The sequence below is a fragment of the Hyposmocoma kahamanoa genome, unplaced genomic scaffold (assembly GCF_003589595.1).
Source record: "Hyposmocoma kahamanoa isolate Upper Pololo Valley unplaced genomic scaffold, ASM358959v1 232, whole genome shotgun sequence".
Taxonomy (NCBI): Eukaryota; Metazoa; Arthropoda; class Insecta; order Lepidoptera; family Cosmopterigidae; genus Hyposmocoma; species Hyposmocoma kahamanoa.
In genome coordinates this window covers 756,576-765,158 of record NW_020653750.1, presented here as the reverse complement: position 1 = coordinate 765,158, position 8,583 = coordinate 756,576, and the positions used below count along the sequence as shown (strand labels likewise).

General features: G+C 35.2%; 1 long non-coding RNA gene across 2 annotated transcripts in view; it reads right to left on the bottom strand.

Annotated features, from left to right (window-relative positions):
• Positions 1–216: 216 nt before the first annotated feature.
• The window catches only part of LOC113228554, a 22,907-nt gene continuing 14,540 nt past the window's right edge, over positions 217–8,583 (bottom strand). Inside the window, exons 1-3 of one of the 2 annotated variants that reach the window (XR_003310318.1) lie at positions 2,852–3,409; positions 584–964; positions 217–437 (exon numbers count right to left, since the gene is read on the bottom strand). This is a non-coding gene — a long non-coding RNA (uncharacterized LOC113228554). Of the gene's footprint in view, positions 438–583; positions 965–2,851; positions 3,410–8,583 lie in introns of those variants that run through there. The other variant, XR_003310317.1, reaches the window with a different exon arrangement.

Sequence of the window (8,583 nt, the reverse complement as noted above, 5' to 3'; positions counted from 1 at the left end):
ATAAAATTTTAAATTAAAACATTCCATATTTCCGCAACCTCTAAAAATATACCAGTGTATGACGGACAAAAATTCTGATGTCACAATAGTTGACCATGGGAAAGTAAGATCAGAGTGACAGGGCGGTATGTAGGTAAGATTTCATAGTTATTTGATTGGATTGATTACTTTATAACAATAAATTAATAAAAGAACAAAAAACAAAATCATTCGAGATGTTTTTATTAAAATTAATAATAAATCTTTGCAAGATACTTATAGAAAAATGAAATTTAAATGCCATACGATCATAACATATATAGTTTGAAGTAGCATTAAAAATATTTTCATTGTGCAGCTATAGGAATCCCTTTAGACACTTCATCAGTCGCCTTCAATACATCATCTTCCAAATAATGTAACAATGTCCTTGTTGGGATTTTCTCATTGCACAATACCTGTAACCAATAGTTGACATTAGTTATACGTCCTAGTGTTTGACACCTCAACATACGACTGTCAAGGATTGGGTCCCCATACTAAAACAGTATTCGACACCCATATCACACACTACTCAAATTATCCTTAGAAACTTGCCACTAACAGAGTCATCCAAACCATCGTTCTCCGTCGTTACCAAATGTTCGAAATAAAGGCTTAAAATATATTCATTTATACGAGTGCTTGACATACGTGTCAACCACTACTAAACGTTGAAACTTTGCTCCAGTGTGTTTGACAGGCGTCTAAAATAAAATATAAACGATATACATCAATAAATACATAACACAAATTGTTTGTACAGTTATCTAACACTTTTAATACACTTATAGATAATTAATAACATATATAGTTTGAAGTAACATTAAAAATATTTTCATTGTGCAGCTATAGGAATCCCTTTAGACACTTCATCAGTCGCCTTCAATACATCATCTTCCGAATAATGTAACATCCTTGTTGGGATTTTCTCATTGCACAATACCTGTAACCAATAGTTGACATTAGTAAAATTCCGACTAATAAATGCACTCGAACTACTCAAAGTCGACTTTTGTAAGAACACCAACGCACTTTCAACTTGGATCATCCGTTCGCAAAAACAGTCGCTACATTGAAAAAATATTGAGTGAATCGATGAAAGCTTCTAAACGGAATTCATATATGCCATTACTGGTATCTCCATTTAACACGGTTTGTAGTTCTATCAATATCTATTTTCTTATTTTTTCAAAAAATGCAGAAGTGTCATACTTTGGGACAGTGTCAAAGATTGATACATTTACCTTACTGGAAAAGGTCAATAAGTTCAATTATTTGGGAACTTTCATACAGTGGAGACCACGCTCCAGAAATCAAAATCCACATTGAAGTGGGTCATTCAAATTTCTTCCAAAAGAATGGAGTGCTGTGTCATAAGAATCTGATCTAAGCTTAAGATAATCTTCGTCTTCTCAGTTATACTATTAAACTTCTTTAAATTGAGGGAACGGTGTTTTTGCTGTACCACCTCCCCTTTGGAGCGACAACCTTTAAAATCAAGATGGCCATGATGTTGTCCAACCTAGGCAAGAGAAAATCCAACAAAAAAGAGTCAATCGATCGCCACGCATCGCACACTCATATTTACAGCTGTGGTTCATTGTTTTGATTAATATGTCGACGTGGTCCACGCGCTGCGTGTCTAAAGTTCCGTGTGCACAATCGACTAACACAGCTAATAAATGAACTTACACAAAGCACGTACGCGTATAAATAGCAAGTGTATTCTACATACAAACATGCACACAGACACACGCTCACATACGCTACCGCACGCAGGCACGTAAGCTCACCAGACACAAACACACGCACACGCATGTTCGCGCGTACTAATAAGATAAATTGGATTATACCATTCTAATAAAGACACAAATAATAATGTACAAACCACACTTCACAATTTTCATTTTCTCATTACAATGTCATACAACAATATAACGACATCATTACGGCAAGAATTCATGAATATTCATAAAGATAAAATTTATTATTAACGGGTCCACGTTTTCTAACATAGGGTAAAATAGCTTAAACACATGTTAACGAGACGCCTCGAGTTCATTTTCACCAATTCACGGGGCCAAAAATATAGTCATCATCAACCGATGATAATCATCATCAACAACTCAATGTTTTTGTTTTGCCTGATTTCACTGCTTTTACTATTATTTGTATCACGCATTGATAAGGTTCGATAAATATAACGTATATCTCGGATGCCTAGTAATCAGATGAGGGAAATCAGATTATTCAGTGCAAATTTAAATTAAAATAGTCCAGCTACCTTTAGACAGACATGTATAATGCCCTGCGTACTTTTCATTAGTACTATAGTAATAGTACATTTAGCATGCATAGTACTCTTAAATGTTTTTTTTTTAATATGTAACGTATTGTATTTGAGCCATATTAAATAATTATACCTTTTTTGTAAAAAATAACCCGACCTCAAAAGTTTGCTTATCCGATAACTAAAATACATATGGAAGTCCTCATCAAAACAAACCAATGATTCCAGACACAAGGTACTTGCTGTGCACTGTTGAGGAATTCCTCTCGTCTATCTGACATTTACACTATCACTTCTAATGACCGTGGTGGAGTGTTATGGTAACATTTTATTTTCAATTTATGTGCCAAGTTTTCTTGAAATCGGTTAATGGAAAGTACGTGAAATCCAATAAATCGGATTCATCTCCTAATTTACTCTTACAGGTGGAATATTTTCTCCAAATTTTAATAATACCACTACTGAGGTACCCACTTTCAAACAAAAAAGAATCATCGAAATCAGTTCACAAATGTTGGAGCAATTGCGTAACATACTCACAAAATAAAACAGTCGAAGTTGAGATCCTCCTCGTCGTTTAATAAATAAATAAACCAAGGGATAGTCTACATGGAGTAGTAGTCGCTTTCCGCTGTCACTCTGTTGCCAACACCACCCGCAGCTGGGCCATTTAACGGCTACTTGCATAATTCGCACCACTATTCACGTTAAATCTAATTTTAACAATTATTTTATGTGGGCAATTCAAAGCAAAATTTACATTGATATGAATTTTGGTGTAACGGTTAACGTTTGGTATCCACAACTCGACGTCTAGGCGCTTATTTTGCGTGTAGTGCGTCCTATTCATGTCACCCTAGCTGCTCCAGGAATCTCGGCATCTTATTGGGTCTGCTGAAAACTTCGGGGTACAACCTCGACACTCCATAGTATTTCGCCCTATTTTAATCTTATTATGTTGTTTCTTTTATTTTTAACTACTAATTAGGTGTCCAAAGAAACCAGGACAACCATTCTCTGCTTTCTTCCAATCAGCTCTATTGGATATAGGCGGTTTACTGCAACTACCGCCGTCCGCAGCGGTAAATACGGCAGTTTGTCCTTGTTTGGAATGATGTTTGCAAGGTAATTAGCAAAAAGGCCTCGCCATATTTCACTTGATGATTGTACTTATGCAAAAAAAGAACCTAAAAAAATCATTACTAAAGTCGCGAAACACAAATTTTCTTACACGTGTGCGGATTTATTTTTCGCAGGTGTTGTTCGTAATCATAAATACCATACTAGCTGAAATATAGTGGCACCTTTTTGTTATATCCCATTTATTCAACAGTAGAATATAAAGGGCCGAGTTGTGCTTTGCTTGCGTCTTACATTAGAGCTTTCATCTCGCTGCATTTCCACGTTTCTGGAAAAATATCGAGGGTCGGTTCGGTCTCGAAAATTCCGGGAAAAACGAGAGTTTTGAGACTACTTCAAACACAGACATTTCTGTGACTTCAAAAGTAGATTTCTATACTTGTAGGCTTGGTTTTTTGGGGGGTCAAACTACGATATTTTAATTAAATCCTTAATTAACTCAAATTATAAAATTATTTTCATGCAAGTCATTTATTTTTTCATTTTTATAGTGAATACGTAAAAAAACAATCAGCGTTTAATATAGTTTTTATAATATAAATTTTATTACTATCATTCTTCAATCGTCACATATTATATTAAGCTCCACTCTAGCGTGTTATCATGTTCGTGTAATCAGAATAAAAAAATACATAATGATCGATATTTCCGAGACAGGAAAAACTCAATCTCGAAAATGTCTAAAAACCACCGAGACTGATCTATTGGGATACAATAGAGCAAGGCATAAAAATGAAATAACGCCGTTAACTAAATTTCTTTCACCTTTGACCAGCTAAATGCTGTTAACAGTTGTCGGTCATTAATGAGGGAAAAATTAAGTGCCGCTTTTTTAAAGTGCCGCGTGTACGCTACCCTTAACAAGCTAGATAATGTTTGCTTTTCCAGCAATCCTAGTTTAATGCTATTTCACAAATATATAAAAAATGTTTAGTGTAAGTAATTTATTACTATACTTTATCGCAAAGTACAGGTAATGAAAAAAATATATTTAAATAACAAATATTTACGTATTGTTCAATAAAGGAAATAATACACTAAACGTACCTAACATAGAAAATGAAATAGTAAAAGATATAAAGGAAGAAAAAATTATCCAAAGCCGCGTTTTGAATTATCGTACATAAATTATTCATAGTTTTAATTGCTTTAATTGACTTCTGCAAAGCTGTAAGGGTGGGCATTGATTGGAATATCCTATTATTTTTTTAAATTTGACGCCAAAGGCTCGTGTCTTAATAAAGTCAAAGTCCTAAAGCGTCAAAACCGTTTTGCTCTTGGGCTTTGTAGCACATCATTCATGTTCTTCGTATTTTAAAAAAAGAATTACTTCATGTTTCTTTAAGTTTATTTAATGTAAAAATAACATCATATTTATGTACGTGATGATATTTACATAAATCCTATAACAAAAATGTTTTACTGTTCCCATTAAACTTTCATAGACTGTGGCAAAACGCGCTTACATTTAACGCCTTCTTTTTTTATTTTTAGTTTTTAAAAGCTTTTACAGGAGCTGCATGTTCTATAAAAAATTTCTCTTTTTAACTTGTCCCTTAGACGGTTACGCTCGGGCCGATTACTGTAGATATTTCTGAGTTTGTAATTTATAAATATTACGTAGTGGTGAGCATGTGAAAATTAAGCTATTATGAAAGTAACGTTTTTTATGTGATTGTATATTAAAATACTTCAATTAAAGGCGCAGTCACAGGAGTTTAATTCAGCCCTCCGATTGAGACCAGTTTGGATCAATCGAAAAACAGTACCGATGAAAAACCTAAAACGTATCGTAGCGTCACTATTACAGCATATTTATTTTAATAACGCATACACACTCATAGCCCCGCACTAGGGGATCCCTGTGTCACGGGTGCCACGAACACACACATAGAGAACTACAAGTGGCATCCAAACACACGAGAGAAATAAATGTAAGCCATAAAAATTTTAATTTAGTCAAATAAAGGTACCTGCTTGAGTGAAAAAAAACTTTGATAAATTTCTCACCGGTGTAGCGATGGCGCTACATCAAATAAGTGGTTAAAACCAACGACACAGATCTATAACAAACGCACCTAGATGAATTCGTAAGGTCTGCTGACTCATCTGTAACTCAATTGGTAGAGTGGTTGCCCTAGATTGGCAAAACAGACTCAAATTCGATTCCAGTCAGATCGAAGAAATTTCTCTTTGTGTTCGATCTTTGTATTAATAATTATAAAAATTAGTGAAGTAATGTCACAAAAATATATGAGTATAATGGTAGTAAAACATAATAATAATAACGTAATAATAATAACGTAACTGCCTCCGTGGCCGAACGGTTACCACGCCGGACTGCCACGCAGAGGTCCCAGGTTCGATTCCCGGGCCCGGAGAAATATTTGTATGACCTACATTTATTTCTCTCGTGAGTTTGGGTGTAATTTGTGGTTGTCTATGTGTGTGTCCATGGCACCCGCGATACAGGGTTTCCCTAGTGCGGGGCTATGTTGAGTGTGTGCGTTGTTATTATTATTATTATTATAATATTCTCTATAGTTAACATTACTTCAAGTAATTTAAAAAGGGATAATATTAATTTTGATACTCAAAGGTATATATATATATATATATAGTCTGAGTCTCCCTGGGCTCAGGGGTATCTATAAAGATTCCCCCCGCCAAAAAAAAGGTTACGTTAAGTTAGTATATTCAAAAGCAGCACGAGCCGAGCGAGCGGAGCTAGCGTGTCGTAGCAACGCCCGGCTAGTGTCAGAAGCCAATTTGCTTGTGTTTCCGAACATGTTTTCAGATCAAATTATATTATATTTATTAATTATTATATTTAATATTGGTATACAAATATAATCAACATTTATTGATACTGAAAACCAAGTATCTAAACATTATTTTTAATGCTCATTTGTCTTAGTTTGGAGGCCCGACAGAAAACTATCAAAGTTAATTTAATTTATTTTATGTCTCAGTGAAAAATAATCAATCATTAAAAAAGATTTTTGTGCCTGCTGCTTCTGCAAATTTAAAAGGATCATTTAAATACATGTCATTTAAAAATTCAAATACATTGACTGTCTAGATATAGTTTTTTTCGCAACTATTTCATAGCATATAAAAATGAAAACTTTCTTAATACGAGTATACGTATTTTCAGTTTATTATATGCCCATTTACGATTCCTAATGATAGATAGTCACCAAACTCATATTTTTCGAATCAATCTTTATAACCTTGCCTCAGTGATTCAACTTTAAATTGCCCATTAAGATTATACGTAGATAAGTAAGTTATGTAACAGGCTTGAACTACGTCAACTCGCTTTTTTGCAACCTCTCAGTTTAAGTGATCCATTATCTGAAGGGTCTCTAATGTTTTCTTTGTGGACGCGTGCGCTGAACCATTTAGATTAGGGCCCAAATTAAGTGGCACCTTTTATATACACGTACCAATAGTATACATACTAGTTTGTATACTGTGTTTTTAAGAAACTAGTATTACATACATTCGCCACACTATTCCTGTTAATTTTATTTTCAATCAATATTTGCATGATATGCGTGATCTAATCGCAGGTGCTGTGGAAATGACGATATTTCAAACACATATCAACAGATAACGAACCGTGAAATTGTTTTCCTACGATCACGGTAATGTATACAAAATACTGTTTTCAGAACCATTGAACATAAATTTATTTACCATTATTTGTTTAGGTACTCGGAACAATACACCAAATTGACTATTTATCATGTATTTTATGTATGTCGCATCAGCACTACGTGGTGTTTACATGGAGATAATCCATGATTATCACGTCACGTCAGTTTGACAGTTCAAATTGGCTGACGTCACGGAATAATCACCGTCATCTAATATGATCTAAATATAGTTGGGAAAGTTGCCTTAATAAAACAGGGAATCGATGGTCAATGCTTTACAAATGAGCACGCTTCAGCAATAAGGGCTCTCTGTGTTAAGTGAGAAACTATGCACTTGGCATATTTTATGCGTACATGTTGCGCATTTTGATCAGAGATAGTTTTAATTTTAGTTCTGTTTGTTAATTTCAGTAAATTTTTTAAATGAAGCTCCTTGTGAAGGAGTTCTTCCAGGGAAGTACTGCCACCTTACCTATTTCTGCCGCCAAGCAGTAATGTCAGCATTACTGTGTTCCGGTTTTGAAGGGTACGAGTGCTGGTGAAATTGGCACATGGGACTTGTCAACTTATGTCACAAGGTGACGGGTGCAAAGGCAGTTCCCACTCAGATCTCTGCGATTTAAAGCTCTGAGTGGCACTGCAACTGTTATGGACAGGCGTGTAGCTTACCATCAGGCACACGACTTGTTCGTCCCGTCACATGATATTATGTATAAGAAAACTACATGAAATTCTATATAAACTTCTTGCTTGCAGCGCGATGTTTGCGCGCTTTTGAATCGATTCACTACAGCGCATCTGCCGCGCGTATACGCGCAGATGACACGTGTATACGCGCAGATTACGTGCGATTACGGCGCGTATAAAATACGCCGTGTGCGGAGGCTCTAAGCAACTGCGCAACCGCTCTATGAGAATTCGCCACGCAACGTTCAAAATCAGTTTTAGTTTGTCTTTTACACTTTTGAACTCATTATATAAAATGAAAAACAGGTACGTAATTGCAAAGCACGAATGTTATTATTTCTTCGCCAACTGCACGAATTAATAGTGGAAGGTGTCCCCAGCAACAAACAACGGATCTTCCATCACCATTTACCTTCAGGTGTGACCAACGACCTCACGTCTCTCTTGCTTTATTGAACTATACGCCACGTACGACAAAATGATCCTAATCGTAAAACCCAGCGTGCTATCAACAGAGTACACATGCGTGAACACAACCAAGATACAACCAAGATTTTACAAATTTTATACGCCGAATAAGAAATTGTTTCTTTTTCTGTATTTTCTTCAATTCTTTTTTAGTAAGCTGATGGCTAAAACATGGCTGTCTCGAATTTTTGGTAAAGTAAAGATTATCAAACGAACTTCTTGAGGTGAAGTTCGATCACTATTTTGTTAGTCGCTTCATTCGAAGACATAATATTAGGGGTTAAAGTATGAAATTGCCGTTTTATTGCAATAGGT